Source organism: Plectrocnemia conspersa, unplaced genomic scaffold, assembly GCF_051122295.1.
Source record: "Plectrocnemia conspersa isolate PC_06_02 unplaced genomic scaffold, ASM5112229v1 ptg000011l, whole genome shotgun sequence".
NCBI lineage: Eukaryota > Metazoa > Arthropoda > Insecta > Trichoptera > Polycentropodidae > Plectrocnemia > Plectrocnemia conspersa.
The window spans coordinates 21,299,072-21,317,461 of NW_028277175.1; positions in this window are offsets into that span (position 1 = coordinate 21,299,072).

Below are 18,390 nucleotides of genomic sequence, written 5' to 3' on the forward strand. Positions count from 1 at the left end.
CAGTTATTTCACCGCCAGTGCAATATTAACCGTAATAATCCAATGCCATCATGTCATGCTACTAAGACATAAATTAACTTATTCTCCATTATATGCCAAGTAATTTTTGCCACAATAATTACCTATAATTTTTCAAATCATGACAGTTGCTTGAAGTATGGTGGATAAACTAAGTAAATGTCATGAGACATTGCCTAGCAAAATTGTATGATTTGCCAGAATGTAATTTATATTTATGAAGATATTTAAAGAGAAAGGTATAAATTAACCTCTGAATAATATTTCTGAACTATAATAAAGAAAAATATTAATTTTATCTTATAAAAATAAATAACATTTTTCTGTACCTTAATAAATTTATAATTTTTAACTAAAGAATTTCAGTAAATTATGTATATTGCATTAATTTTAATTTGCTTGTTAAAATGAACGGATAAAATATTTCAAAATAAATATTTCAAATTTCTAAAGTAATTGAGAAATGTGAAGCTAATCTCATGTGTTTCACCAAAACAGTGACGAAATCACTTGATGCGGAATAAGAAGTCTTATATACTGATTTTGAAAAATTCTATGTATCAGCCCTTAAAATACAGTTAGTATTTGTCATGTAAATAGTCACTTTAGAGCAGATCGGAAAATCGATTTGTATTTCTACCAGTCTTCAAAGACTGATTAATTTTTACGACAAGATACACCAGAATCAGCTTTATCTTTTTCAATATTGCAGTTAATTTCAGGTATTAGTCATTAAGTTATTAAATCACTGTTCAATCGTGCGGGTCAATAGTAGTACATACAACTTAAATATAGTACTTCTAACACATTATGTAAAAACGTGAATATATTTATATTTTATTAAATTTATTTATTAAGTGCTCCAATATTTTATCCGAGGCTGAAAGGTACATAGTCCTCGAATTTTCTAATCGCACATTATATTATATCCATAGAAGCTTATCCGGTGGATGGCGCATGCTATAAATATTAAATCACGAGGCGCCACTGTGTTTTCCGAAGGGCCCGCTGATAATTAAGCTCTTGAATTTATTATTAGGCATTATGTCTCGAGATGTGGTTTGCTGAACCGTGCCGAAATCCTATATGGCATTATATGTGATATGACGAATACGCATGAACTCACGCATCGCTCAGAAACTCTAAATATTTAATATTATTATATATCTATGTAATGTTGTATGTTACAGGTCACAGATTATCCTAGATTATTATATATATTATAAGCTAGTTTCTCTTATATCTATTCATAATTCAGTTTTAAAAATTCATTGCATATGCATTATTAAACAGCAAAGAAATTAACAAAAATATTGAAGGACATTTCACATAAAATTTTAGAAAGCAGGAATCAGTAGCTTACAAACTGTAATGTGGATCAACCACATTACAATTTTAAGATAATTAGTTCATATACTAAATAGAAAACACGCTTAATTCGTCGCTCTCGAGAAGTTTTGATGATATCTTGTCATCGTAGTTATTAAAAAAGCTTTATGAAAATTCATTAACAGCAAACGCATTACTAAAAACAATCCCAAAAGAGATGGATAACTTTGAATGGGCCAAGATATTGGCGGAGGTTTCTCTTTTTGAGGAATATTTTTCATCTTAAGTTCAGATTAAATTATGTGCTAAACTTATTTTATTTTTATATCTCATTATACACTTTATAAAATGTTTTTATTGGAATGAGTCTTTATTAGCTTCTGATACTCATATAAACTTTATTCAGACGCATAACAAGCGATAAACTTTAAAACTCTGATCCTAGGTACATAGCTCATAAGGGAGTAATATAATTATTGTTCTTTGTATAATCTGGAATAACACATTCTTTGTGGTAAAAAAGTTGTGCAGCATTATATTATATATTGCAAAAGCAAACATCTTTGAAGTTTCTCTTCACTTTTAATGTTATCTACGTGTATTTATTTTATTTACACGCGAAATCCATAACTTACATAACTTTGTTTATAGACAAACACATTCATTTTATTATTTTACAGCTTCGTAAATATTTCATGCGTGTAAAAGTGAAAGAACAATATATTTTTACTACGCAGGCAAACCACTTTTGAGCGCGTGTTTCTTCTCTCTATGTATGTCATATTTTGCGATCCCGCGGGACACCGCATGAGGGTCCCGTCCCGTTGGCGGTCCCGAAAAATCTGAGGAATAAATTCCAAGAATCAAAATCGAAAAAAAGCCGCAGGAATAACTTGACCCCGTTTCGTCAGATTTTCGCTAACGCTATACGGTGTTTCGGACGTATTTTTTGTATTATAATATATTATATGGATGGCACATATGAATTATTCCAACTTTTTTTCGTGCGTGCATATCGTACGTTTTTCGCAAACCGAATGAATGATGGATGCGAATTCCTCCTGCGGCAGACCCTTGAACTTTCGCTTTTGGCACGATTGTGTATTCGGACGTGAAAAATTGCGAAGCGAGCGTGTTTTTTTCATGCTAAACAACGTATCGGTTAGGTTTGGTATGATTTACTTTAATAATGATATACATATAACTTATTATGTCAATATATAAAAAAATAGAGAGTGAAGCATATTAACTATTTCATCAGCTCTATGTTTATATTTCAAAGAGTACGATGGTAGCTTTGGAAGTACAGTATACTTTGGATTATCCGGGATAAAGCTGGGAAGGAAGAGCACGGGTAATTGAAAAACACGGATGATCCGAACTAGCAATTTTTATTTGTTTTTAAATCTGGATAATATATTCACAATTCATATTTTTTTTTATTTATTTAAAAAAAACGTGATTCTCGTTTTCTTTTGAGAATCTCTCAATAATTTTCAAATATGAATAGGATTTTTTCCAAGAGCTATTATGTAGTAATATTCGGCAACGTCACAAATGAGCGCGGACAAATAAGCGTGCGGCAAAAGAGCGCTGCTTTATAAGCGCTGCGTCGTAAGAGCATTTACCAAAGTAGCGCTGTAACAAAATAGCGTACGTCAAATGCAGACAGTCATAAGAGCGCTTGTCATAAAAGAGCGCGTCATAAGAGCGCAAAAATACTTGGAGAAAATCAAGTAGTGAATATTTTAGAAATTAGGTATAAAAAATATTATGTAAGTAAATTGTGAGAAATTTACAAAGAATAAAAATTCACGAGATATAGGCGGTAAAATTAGTATTTTATGTGCCAGAGCGGAATGACTATTAAAATGATTAGGCAATGAAAACATTATTATTTATTAATTATTACGTACATACGAAAGTATGGCTCCCAAAAAAAATATATATATATTTTTTTCACCATTTTCAACGGAAGAACGTCATTTGAAAATGTCGTAAATTTGGCACATATAAATTAGATTTATATAATATAAAACTTGAAATCATAGACATTATACTTTTAGAAGGTCAACAACAACAACAAATGTGACCTTCGTGTCACTCTCGCATTAAAATAAATCGAATGAGAGATAGATATTTTAAAAATAAACAAACAACTTGCATTAAAATAATTCGAATTAGAGATAAATATTTTAAAAATAGATAAATTGTCAACCTTTGATAAATAATATTTTTTTTGTAATCTGAGATGCACGACATTTTAATCCTTATGGTTGCATAACCTTAAACTCGTTTGAACTCGAAATATTTAAAAAAAAATCAGTAGCTATATGACATTAGTCAATAACGGTCGTGTTACATTTTTGTCGAATAAGTGTTTTCGTTTATAATAATATCCCTTTCGATGTTTTTAATTATAAAGTGATAGTGTAATTTAGTGTATGTGTTAGAATTAAGCAGTGTATGGTTGAAATTAGTGTTTATAATAGTGTTTATAGCTATACTTGGGCCAATGCAAGGCCGTTGCAGCGGCGCGGGGCCGGGGTCCATAATCGACGCCGACGCCCCGCGCCCCCGCGCCCCCGCTACTCGTCCGACAGGGTAATGTCTCTTCTTTCAATTTTCTGTCTTTCGAATGTAATTAACCCTTTGTGCTCGTAAGTCCAAGCGTAACACTCTTACGTCGACAAAACTTTCAATGCATTTGTTGAAGCTAATTTCGCCATTTTAAATTTATTAATGGTAAAAAAACTTGTGGTAAACACATTTTAGTAATATTAAATTTTGAACTTATGCAAATAAGTGAATAATGTTGAATTTACGAGTGTAAGTTTATTGTAAAATTTTTCAATGGAACATGGTCGTGCACTCGTGGTGTTAAGACCGATACTTGACAGTTTTACGGCGTTAAACTGATTTTTTCCTTCAAAGGGTATCTATATTTTTATGATATGGGATGAAACGGGATTATATGCTCTAATTGTGCATAATTGTTACTTAATATTGTGTGTCTGTTATCAAATAAAAACGATTAGAAAAAAAGAGCGAGATGCAAGCAGAGCTCGCTATCTCGCTCGCACTATTCCAATCAGCGATTGACAACCATCGACATTTTTAGCGGCAACTCAAATAATAATATTATATTAATCTTTTCGAGCTAGTAAATTACTAATCTGTGTTTTAATTATTTATAAATACATATATTCATTTATTTTTACAAATTATCCATATGATTACGAATGCCTATATAATAATGGATGTTTAAGGAAGTGACGATGAATTTGATATTAACCGTGTTATTATTACTGTGACAGTAACAGTAGTATGAATGATATCTAACCACTATATCATCAATATTTGATGCAAATAATGAATACGAATCTTATTATAATCTTAAATATTATGACAATTAATTGGTATGGTGCGCCAAGTAAATATTGTTAACTTAATACTGCACCAAGAGATCCATTTACTGTCCAGATACCCAGGGACCCGAAACTATAGAATAATATATCGATTTATAAAAACACTAATCAATTCACTAAGAGAGAGATTAGCATAATTGTTTATTATTATTATTTTTAACCTAATAAAAATATTATTTCTAAAACAAGTTTATATTTGGTCCCCTTTTAAAATTGTAAATTCTACAATTTTTTAAATATAATTTTCAAAAATAAATACATATGTTTATAAAATAAAGAAAATTAATTTAAAAATATAGTTTTTGTTCCCATTTCAGTCATCGCACGCCACTGATGTATATCGTATGTATGGGGATAGGGAGCCATACTTTCATATTCCCTTCCCTTTGGTCGATGTAGTCCAGTCCTTTCAGTAAAAGTTGGTGTCGCTTGTGACTACTGTAATTGTTAGTATCTTATTCACCTGTATTATCACTCCCTTACTACTCTCTGTTTGAGTAACAATGGTTTCTTTTAATTTTAATTAATAATTTAATTTAAAATTTTACATTAATCTGCATATTCAGATATCACTTGCCTAAGTTCAGAATCCAATATATCTATTCCCACGAAAGAAAAATTTTTTCACGATTGATTAAATGTTGCTTGTTTTACTTTTGACCAATGACATTTTTTTTCATAAATTTAGCAAACTATTATCTTCCTTAGCAAGAGTTTTAAAAAAGCCACTTGGTTGATAATATTAGGGATGAAGCTGCATTCGAATTTTTATTTATAAAAATGTGCTATTAAAAAATCGGCCCCAGCTACAGTGACATATATTGGTTACAAATTAAATTACTAATAATCAATTCTTTCGATTGAACTGAAAGTCGATTCCCACACTTTCAGTCTGGTGGTTAATACTTACTTGTAGGTATTCATTATATCTGACTGACTTACTCAGTTGGTACAGATTTACCCCGTTGTAACGCATTAGGCCCTCTTCTGTCACAGCCTTTTTGTTATTGACAAGATTTGAAGCAATCTTCATGTTCCTTTTGGGCTATGATAATTGTTGGTTATAAACAGGAAGATTTTTTATTTCAATCCCTTAAAATTATCTGTGTTATTTTGCTTTTCCTATCACCAAAGGTGCCATTTTATAAGTTCTAGATGCATTTACGCAAAACATAACTGTAATACACTCTTAAAATGGTTTCAATAACTTTTAATTTATAAAAAAAATAATTTATTTCAAGCACAGATAAACCGCACTCTATACTATTATATAATATAATGTACATTTTATATTGCTCAACTAGTTAATTTATGACTTATTAGTGGTTATTTGGTCATTACAAAAATATGGTTATTCATATATTGTGTTCCTTTAAAAATATTGTTATCATTTTAATTAATTTGCAGCATTTCGCAAATGGTAAATTTTATTTGGTGGAATATTTTATATGAATAGTTTTCATATTAAGAAATAATTAAATAAGACCTTATTTATTAAAGCTCATTGATTTATTTTAATGTATATAAACATAAGTATATTCTATAATTTTAATAATTCCTCTCATATATCATTATTTTTAGAGACAGTTATTACAATAAATTATTACATTTTACACGCACAATTAAAAGGCTTTCGAAGATTAAGCAAGCAAACAACTTTAAGCTGCTTATGATTTAAAATATTTACTTACTATTGTTTTAATGTAAATGCAAATATGCATGAGAGTGTATTAAATATTATACATAAAATTTGAATGTTTGCCAAGTGAATGTTCTGTGCATTTTGGAACTCCAGAAGTTGCTCAACAGTCAAAGGCCAGACAAAACAGCGTAGAATAGTATATTCAGTGTTAAATAAGTAATGGAAATTAAATTTAAAAAGTATTTTTTAAAGTGTGAAAGTAATTTTTCTAAGCCGCTTTCGGACGCGCATATTTTACAATGAAACATTTTTTGCTCAATTTTCTACTCTGTAAATCGTATCGATTTGTATGATCGGTGTATATAATAATATACGTAAACAATGGAAATATATTTAATTATAATAATAAAAATAAAATTTGAATTTGCTCCATCGATATCGAGCCACCGGTAATGCATTCTGTTATTTCGACCAATGAAAAATAAGCATTCAAATATAAAACAAGATGGCCGACAGTAACATGGCAACAGTTTCAAATAATTATTATTTATTAATAAAATTTTGCTATGCGACAATCATTTTCATTAATTCGTCATGTGCGTTGTTCGATTTGACTGAATATAAATTATCGGATTGCAAATTAACTAGGTATGTTATAACTATGAAAATGAAATATATACATAATATGTGGAATGATTATAATAATACATTGATTAAACTAGATAAACAACCATTTCACAATCTTCGTAATGAAATCTTCAAATTTTGAATTCCCGTTGAGAGTTTTCCTTTTACAATACATAAAAATTACCATTGCTTCTTATTTAATGCACATATTTGTTAGATTTGACTGAATATAATTAATCGAATTGCAAATAAACCAGGTTCGTTTTTAACGTGAACTTGTAATATATCCTTAATATGCTATATCAGCTGAGTGGGTTATTTAGTATGCTATATCAGCTGAGTGGGTTATTTTTAATTCCGATATAGCAAAATATGTATCTACGTCATGTTTTTTTTTATCAATTTTACAATTACTAGATTTCACTTTAAGTCTCATTGGCCACGAGGTCAATAACCCCTAGGGCCATAACCCTTAAAATATTGTCTATTTCCCATATAATTCCTATAATGAATGCTGAAATATGATTTCCTTGAAACGCGTCGAGTTCTGCAAACTGCCGCGCCGGTAGAAAATATTTATATTCCATGGAGCCGGAAAGAACTTCGTTTTTGTGTACCGCCAAATTACTAGTGCTTGCAATACTTGGTATTATTTAAAAACAGCTCTCTAATAAGCACAGCTGACTTATTAACCATCTGTCCGATAGTATTGATTTGTTCTCATTGAGATAACTCGCTGTTAAAATGTTTGTGTAATTTTTTTAATTCAAAAAAAATATTTAAATAAATATTTTGTTTCTGTGCAGGGTGTATTGTTTTTCTTTTCATATATACATAATTTGTAATGCGAAAATCCATTACTACTTAAATCATTGATATTTTACCATTATAAAATAAGTAATTTAACATAATGCCGTCCGTTGTTAAATATAGGTTTACATTCAGACCTTTCTCTGGTCCTGTGCTTTAAATGCTCTGAATCGTCTGTTCATATAATATATCACCTAGTATGACTAGCTCTATTATCTGCATATGACTTTCAAAATATACACTTCCTTCCTTTAAGTACCATTCATCTTATTATGATGCTTTTTTATTATGATATTCTTATGTCCCTCCAAATCTACATATACATATACATATACATATGTGTAAGTAAATACATAAATTCTGTGACGTTAATAAATATGTTAACAAGATCGCGATAACCTTTGGGTCCAAAATGCAAATTCGTGATTTATACACAAACTTGGCACATTTACGCACCCAGATTAATTGCATTAACATCCGGGACGCATTAATTGTTACCTTAAGCAGTAGTTTCTGAATCAACCGTTAGTGCTGTATTACTACGATTCCTATATTTATGTATGATATTATTTCTTAGCTTTACAATGCAGTGGTTCTAAAACTATTATATTTAACAATCAACTACAATAAAAAATATTTTTTATCAGTAACATACTTTTAACAAAGTTATAATTTTTTAACAGTTATTAATGTAAGCATCTAATTACATCACTAGTCTTTATTTATTCCAATAATTGAAAAAAAAAATGCTAAGCACAATTTTCATATTGTTATAAATTACCATTTTTTCGAGAGTTATATTTTCTACTTGAAAAATCCCTAGAAAAATATGGAATTATTATATAAACTCGGGCTAAAATAGTTCTAAAATATATTACAGGCACTAATAAAAATCCAAAATGCTATTTTTAATTATTATTGGGCTTAACCATATGTGTTTTGAAAATAATGAATTTCATAGTTTGTGTATTACAATATACTATATCTCAAATATAAAAACCAGTAACGGAATAAACTATAATGGAGCTATAATTAGCGTGTATTTTTTTCAGAGAATTTAGTTTGGTATTGCAATTAGTGGGCCTTAGATTACTGTATTATAAAAATATACATTAATAAAATAAGGGATAATAGTTTGTTATGTAAAAAAATCATTGTTTTTAATAACTTTTTTTTTGAAAAGTAAACCTGAAACAGGAATTTGAGTACGTAATTATTTTATACATACATATATAGAAGAGCATTTTATATAAAAATTAGCCCCAAAAATATTTTTTTTAGTAAAAAAAGTAAGAAATAAAAAAAATGTCAAAGATAAAAGGCAAAGTTTATAATTAATACATAAGATTTTTTATTACTGAAAACACAATATGTCACAGAGAATGTATATTAGCTGTAAAAATATTATTATAGTGGCATTTCAGTGACATCATATCAGAAAATATGATGTCACTGAGATGCCACCATAATAATTTCACTAGTAGAAATATATACAGTTGTGAACGCCTTTTAAGGCGTTCACAACTGTCAGTTAAAAAAATATTAAAAATTAAAAAAATATTTGTAGGGCAACACATCACTTTTTGAGGCAAAGAATTCCAAACTAAAGTGAATATATACAGTTTTACTGAAATTGAGCAATACTTTTTTAATCATTAATACATTCGAACTAGCCTAGTAAATTATATTCATACTAGAAAAGATATAATTCACTGTAACAGTTGCGAAATGTTCATTTTCTGTTCAAACCCAAACCTAACGTAAATAATTAAGTAAACCCAATTTGAATTTATTGTGTCAAGTAAGGTTTAGTTAATTCTTGTAGGTTAGTTTTGGGTTTACACAGAAAATAGACGTTTCGCTACTGTCAAATTAAGCGTCATACACATTTAAGCAGCACATAATTTCACTAGTGCCTATCCATTTATATATATTTTTTCTAGTAGAAATATATATTTACCTGTGAAAATGCATACGAATATTGTTTCACTAATACTAGTAAAAATATTAATTCAATGAAAGATAAACATTCACTGTAACATATACATATTACGTATAAAAAATATTGCTATTAAATTGATTTATTTGAAGAAACTAATGAAAAAGTGGAGTGGCACTAAAATGGATAATGATATCAAGATTGATATTTTATCCAAAGATATCATAATTTACATGTTATTCCAAGTTTTTTGTGTTTATTTTAAATTGTAGGTAGAATGTTTGCGCTTTTTTCCTCTTGATTTAGTAAAACAGTCTGTTGTTTTTTTAGGTTAGAATATAAAATATTTACTATTTAGTATAGAAATTAATGATAATATAAAATTACTAAGAATTTTATATTATCACTTTTTGTAATTTGAGTTTTGAATAGTTAAATACTTACTTTATTTTATTTATTTATGAATAAAATTAATTAATTTATGAATAAAATTAATGAGCACTTAAAACTATATGATAAATTAATTTGCGACGTTCTAGATCGCTACATTGCACATTTTGAAAATATATGCACTACTACTACAATTATCTTCTAGCAGTGAGATAAGTAAATATGTGTTTCACTGTCAAAACCACACAAGTAGCATAGCGCCTGACCAAATTAATTAAATAGTTTACAATGCCAAAGTGCAGGCAATACACCATGAATATGTCATTTACAGATGTGTACGTTGCAAAATTTAGATATACATATAAATAAATTTGTGGAAGGTTAACTAATAATATTTTAAGTTTGCATCATACTCTAAAAAAATAAGTAATTTAAAGTTTTAAACTTTGCTGTCGACAATTGTGATTTTACGACCAGTAAATAAAGTCATAATAAAGTCCATCGAGATGCTGGCTTAAATATAATTGAAACAATTTTAAATGATAGATATAAATATGTTAGCAAACATATAGTAATAATGAGTGTATCGGGTGAAGTCTGGCGCGAATACAATTACTTATTAAATTTATGGAAATAATAAGAAACAAATTATTTTTTTGGTCATATTGTAACCAATAATTTCAGTATTTTATACAAATTGCAATAATACGTGTTAAGTGAATATTAAGAAAATAAAAAGCCGAAGTGATGATATATAAAAATCGATTGATATGTGTTACTTGAATTTTCGATACAGACGACACAAGTGTCTAGCCAAGCGGTCTCCATAAATAATCAGAATTTTAAATCAAAATGTTTCAAGCCATCACATAAACCCATTTCATCAACATCGAATTGTTGTAAACATTGATTCTTATGGAGATATAAATATTTAATAAAAATATAAAAGCCCCTAAGAATCGGACGATCTGTTCCAAAAATAATCCCAAACATATAGATAGAAAAAAACCTCATTTTAAATATTGCATTGAGAAGAATAGATACATAATCACACAAGCGTTGATAATCGATATTGTGTTAAAAAATGGTATGCACGAGCCGAATGAAAATTCGCTTTATGCGCGAGAACGATTAATCAAAGCGAAAGGTAGTTTTTCACTTTTCTTCTGGCACGTCGACCTCAGACTTCTACGCCTTAACCTCTTCGCCGCCGGAGCAATCAAATCCGGATGAGTCTGTTCATGCAAAAGTGTTTGCGTACGAGATGAGCGGCGGAGGTTGTTGAAAAAGAGTAACATTCAAAAAACCCGCAAACCAAAAGACGACTGCGGATTAAGGTTTGCTTATGTAGGTGCCAAGGCATCGGAGGTTTCTCAGGGAGCGTTTCCGCTCCCTACGGGGCGTGGGACGTGATGAAAAACTTGCGGGAGGCGACGTAATCCTAGTCATTCCCGACACAAATGTTTGCCTTCGTCTCAATGGCTCGGGTAAACACAGACGGGAATTATTTTCGCCTTACGCACAAATCCGACGCCTGGAGATCAATTTTATAGACGTGCGTCTTTCAAGTTAGCATTGAGAGCGAAAGTGAGCTAATGAAATAACAAAGAGATGAAGATGAGGCGCGGTACAAGGATCGATTATATGCCTCATACTGTAAATTTAAAATAATACCAGTTAAGAAGTTACATCAATAATATTAAAAAAGTTATTATTTGAAATAAGATCTGAGATATTCAGTCTTTGTTATTTCATTTAATTAAAACGTACATATATTTTATTTTCAGTAAAATTAATAATCCATGTTATTACACAAGAATAGAATCCAACTTTGCTTTTCGAAGTAAAAACAATGACAATTTACCATATATGTACATACATAAGTTCGGTATGGCCCAATTTTCCGGATAAAGAAATTCGCATAGGACACACTAGTGCCGAGATTAAGCATTGCTCTCCTTGTTCCATCCCTCGTGTGTGACAAGTTTATGAACCACTGACACGCTCTAGTGGTTACCGGTGCTTTTTCGGTAATATCGACCATTCGCGGGCTACATGACTCGACTCTTTCCCAGGGTACTCTTCTTCGGCTTTAATAAAGCGACGCCGTGGAGTGATGATACGCGTACCCGGCATTTTTGCGGAATAAAAATTTATCATTGCGAGTGTTGGAAACGATGAAATATTCACTCGGTGGTGGCCGGGTCGTATTTTATTAGCCTACGTAATATCTGTGCTGTTTGGACAGTTTCATAAATTTCATTCGGTGACTCGGTGGTATTGTATTGAATTTTTGTTGGCTTTTGTGGAATTCAGCGCGACCTAACCATGTATATGTATTGTATGTGGAAAGAGGGGAAGTCCATAATTTTCCGATCCATAATAAAAATGGCTCTGTGATATGTGTTGTATATTTATTAGAACGCCTAGTTTAACGCCCGTTATAAATCAATGCATATATAACATCGTCACATATGAAAGTAATATAACTAACCTGACAGTAGTACTCACATTTTTACATGCAAACATGTATATCAAAATATTAGACATTTCGTGAAGAGGATTTAGATTGTAAATATTATTAAAATTCTTTTTAGCTGTTCAATCGTAAATATTTTGCAAGTTATTATTGGGTTTATAGAAAATGATTAAGCTTTTATGAAAGGTCGGAGAATTATTTATTTACTTTTTTATGTACGTGCATGTCGAATAAAAGTATGTGGGTTGAAAAGAGTATTTTTAAATCTATTATGCATACACTCGGGGTCTGACATGAAGAATAAACGAATTGACAGTCAAATTTTAATTATTTTGTCGTATTTTAACTCAAAAAATTAGTTAGCGCCAAACAACAATAATGGAACAAATTACGTTGTTTGTTTCTTAATTATACGATTACCAGAGGCTTAATTTAAATTCGAAAAATAAATGAGGGATGCTGAGACGTATCGCAATTTACACAGGCGTGGCTCAAAGTGTGGCCTAAAACGGCGATTACAACTTTGTTTTTATGTGCTTTTAATGGTTGATAAAATTGCCCGTAATGACAGCACCCACGTAACAAATTGAAGTTACAGGACGTGCTAATAATAATATGTAATTTTAACTTATTTTTATTCAAGATGACGTCACTTGTCATTCGAATGAAGGAAAAAAAATGGGTACGTTATAGTTATCATTTATATTAGGTAATCTGATTTGCGTTTATTAAATTCAATATACTAGTATATAAATAATTAAAATAATACATTTTCTACAATATTATAAAATAACATACTGCCATTTTTAATAATGTATGATTTCTATTACATGCGCATTGAAAATAATCTGGTTGAATCTCTGCGGCAAAAACAAAACCCATGACGCAGAGAAATGAAAATACCACACTATTTGCTTTGAAGTATATATTGTAATGAATTCATACGCGAATCATATTTTAGTTGTTTTTCTTTTGAGTCAAAATCAACAGTGTTTTAAAACGGAATTCTTTTCGTTATTTTAGTAATGCATATTTGAGCTTTTTTTTATAAATAGCAGTGTTCCTAAAATATTTCACAGAAGGACTATTTTTGTAATATCGATTTAATGCTAAGCAAATATGTCTCACACATATCCAATTATTAATTTAGCATAAATTCTTTAAATTACCGTACTATCTGCAAATGATTTTTATACTATTTTACATTATTTACAATATCATTTATATATAACAATTACATAAAAAGATTATTTTACAAAAAGGATTTTATTACTTGGCCTCTTCAAACATTTAACCTTTTATCTATTGATTTCTTTTATCTGCATCTATTTTATAAAATATTCCATTTCCAGTATATTTATTTTATTTTTATTATCTATTTTATAAGATATTACAATTTGATATAATTTTTTGTGTGGCAGACTTTAAAGTTATTTTAGCTTATGACTTAACTCTTATTTCACATTTTATCGTATTGTAGTAGTAAAAAATAGTATTATTATAATAAGGCATTTAATGCCTATCCTTGCTAATAATAATATTAATAAAATAAAATAAATATTTGTATTCACTATTTATAGATTTATATAAACATTGAGCTAGTAATTTTATAATATGATTTGCTATTTTTTCTTAATTTTTGCATAGATTTAAATACAAGTTTCATTCACAAGAATCATATTTCGATTAATTATATCACATTATGTTTATGATTTAATAGCATAATATCTGGATTCTCACGCCTGTATATTAAGCTAAAATCTTTTAGACCTGTCGATTTATTTTATTTTTTGGGTGATCCAATCGTTGAATAAAAGGGTGGCTAAATTGATGAACCCAACTTAACAACGATGTACTTTGTAACATGACAACGCAATAAGGATTAAGTAGGAAAAAAACAGGGAGCTTGAAGTTTTACAACATTGGATAACCATCTTTTAAAATCTTTACAGCATTTGTTTTGACATATTTTTTCCACTTAAATTTGAAAGTCTGAAAACACATAAATTCATTTGAAAAAGAGGAATCGAAAAATTGTCCAATTTGTGACAAAACATTTAAGACTAAAATGAAACTATTTTACAAAATAATATTGAACAGGTTATTTACAAATGGAAATTAACTCGCATGATAATGCTATTTTTATTCATACTAAAATAAAATTGATATTTATCGTTTCACTACACTAATTATAATTTAAAAAATAAATATTTTAAAGTAGTTATATTAAATCATATTTTTACCACACTGTCAATTTTTGTATTGATATACTAGAATGTATGTAATTTGATGTGCTTCTCGCTTTACGCGATTTTTTAACCTGACTCCCAATTTTATATGGAGTTAAAAGACCCGATTTATGCGGAATTTTATTTTCTGGAATCCATATTCTATTTAGGTTTTTATCTCGATTAACGCGATATTACGTGGAAGCTATTTACGTCAGAAAAATCAATACGGCTAGTTTTCAATTAACTATTTTTTGTAATGTATTAAATTAGTTGTTGTTATAAATTGTAATTTACTACAATTACTATCTCTTAAAAATAGTAAATGGACCATACCAAAAATCTAAGCATAAAACGAATTACAGCAATTAATTATATTCATATTAACAATAAATTGAAACGAAAACGTACCTTTGTAAAAAACATTAAAGGATGTTGTTGTTAAAATTAAGTGTTAAAATACCACGCATTTACTGATATTATTTATAAACAAGAGCAAAAATGATAAAATAAATATTCATAAGTAGATTATGTCATATAATCTGTTGCTTGATACAAAAGTGCTGAATTATTGTAAATAAATATTATTTTGATTCATAAAACTTCTGAATACGTCTCTGATTGAAGTATGAAAGCGCATATCTTAAATTATCGTACATTGTTGCCTTTTTTAAGATATTATCTTATCTTTAACTGAACTTCTCGTATTTTCATTTGAGTTAATAACTTACAATTTTGTCGCTCTTTTCATTTGGTTTTTATTTGCTTGACGAAACTCAAGATTTTCATAGGTCCGTATTACTTAAAAAAATTCTGACACACTTTATGCAGAGACACGGTTTTCCCAAAGAACCCATTAATTTCAGAAGTGAATCTGAAAAATTGCAATCGTTATCGCGCCAAAATTTAGGGTGCACCTTCGACATGTATATTTTAAGCAAAAACAGGTATATGTAAATTTAAACGAACCTAAAATGGGGAGGCCGTACCTATGTATTTGCCAAATCTTCGTCGATAAATTATTTGCGTGTTTGTATGGCGAAGCCACCAGAAGATATCCTTCTTAATTTTACGTCGAACCTTTTGGGCAAAGGGGGGAAATTGATGAGTCGACGCGGGGAAAATGAAATCGGGGTTGGGGGTAGGTCGGTGTAACCAGAAACGCACTGAATACCTAGAGGCAAGTTTGCCGGCGAAATTCTGAGAAATCCCTTTCGTTACCTCGGTCTCACCACCTGACTAATTTGCACCGAGCGGAGTAATTCGCGACTCAACTTTATGTGCCGCTAAATGCCAAAACTGCAAATTATATTATAGGCCTCCTGTCATACCTTGAATTTCTGGGCTGCGTACACTTGAGTGGGTATCGCAAATTGGAAGCTTTGGTGTAGATTTGGTAATATTACAAATAATTGATTATTTAAAGAATGAATACATTTATAAGTTTGTTCTTTAGTGGTACTAGATTTTGTTCTTAGAATGTTCACACAATTATTGCATCGCATCGCATCGCACAGCACCAACAACATCAACAATAATTTAGTAACATTTTTAACTACAAGAGTTCCATCTCACTTCCTAGTTTAATTGCCCTCATCGCAATTGTAAATTGCTAGGGAGGGAGTACTGTTGGGACCAACAAATTAACCACCACTAGCGCATTAATTTGTAATAATCATTATTTACACGTGTGTGCAATTATATTTTTACTTTGATTATGGAGTGATTAAGTAAATAAAGATAGTCAAAAGACAGTACTCAATCAGAGTCGATCAGTCGCTAAGACTGCCGTCATATTTCTCATCGTTTTCTGGCTTCCGATAAAAATAGCGCTGAAAATCATCAATAATCTCGAAAAATATTGACGGGTCATCAATAAAACCAATGTTATTAATTATATTCCTGCTGCCTTTAATACCTATTGGTCCCTAGAGTGCTATTTCCTTAATCCAAATTGTTCCCTGTTATCTTTAAATTTTTCTTGTATATTTTTTAACATCTTGTTGTTTTCATATTTTCCCAGATTGAATTTATTTCTTATTCGTTCCCTATATTTCGGTCGAATTTATTTCATATTCGTTCCCTATAAAGTTTTTCATCGGTAAATTACTATTTGGCATTTGTATACCTACGCTTATTTGTGTTATAAGTAGATATTAAATCGTTTGCCCGGAAAGAAATTGTATCATAGGACCTCAAAACATATTCAGAGTAATCGTCTAATAAAAGGCCTCTGTATATTATCACTTCTCGGAAGTCAAGAATTGACGTCAAAAGTAATAAAAGTCTTGTAGTCGATATGTTCTATATTTTATAACATTATGATAAAAAAAAAATATATAATACTATATATAATATATAATGCTATATAATACATATATATATATATTTACATAGATACTTAACTTACGAATTAAAGATCGGTACGAATACTATGAATTTCCATTAAATATAATGAACATATTCTTATTTCTTACTTAAAAATATAAAATAGGAATATATAACAATTTTTTAAATTATATTTGTAAATGTTTGTAGACGCTATATATAATATAACCAATTTTTGAAATTGTTTTTATCAATGTTCTTATATTTTTAGATAACATTGAATTAAATGTATAAGTCAAAAACATATGTATGTTATCATTTAAAGACTTATTTATAATTAAATTAAATTAAAATTAAACTAAGAGCATTTTTAATATAATTATTATATTGTAACACCCCAATAAAAAGTAATTATGTTTTTATTAATTTATTACTTTAATATTATTGAAAATAAATACTTTTATTTATTACTTTAATATTAATTTTAAAATACTTTTAGTATCTATGAATGAAATTAATATATTAATATATTAATTCCATTCATAGGGACATATAAAATAGAATCAGAATCTACGTTATAATGACATTTTTTTTGAATTCCTTTTTGAGTTTCTAATTTCCGCATCAAATATCACTCAATCATCTGAGACTACTCCCACGCGCCCACACACGTGTACAATATTACATATATCAAAGGAAATGAGACTGGAATGGCACACGGTGCTCTCATGTAAATGAGAACAATGTGGAGGTCTCTTAAGAATGAAAAGAGCCGGGAAGCGGAATATTTTCCATAATGAATTCTTCTTTCACTCCTTTCCGTGCCAGCCTTAAAAAATATAATATTATAAAACCAACCTTATCCAGGTTGGCTCGTAAAAGTGAAGTTAATCATGCCTTTATCGAGGTCAGTCGAAAGTGAAGATAGCACTCGCGGGATTTGAACATAGAAAATCCCCTTTATGCGAAGGCGCGTACTTTCAATGTGGAAAATTAAACATTTGCTTTATTAAGACACATCGTGGTGTGCGTAATCGAAGAAAACTTTTTGACACGAATGAGGAAAATTTCATTTAGGGAAACAAAATATAATACATACGAATGGGCTTAATGTATGTTATACGTAATTGGATTATGTGGAAAATCATATAATTATAGGGGCTTATATGAAA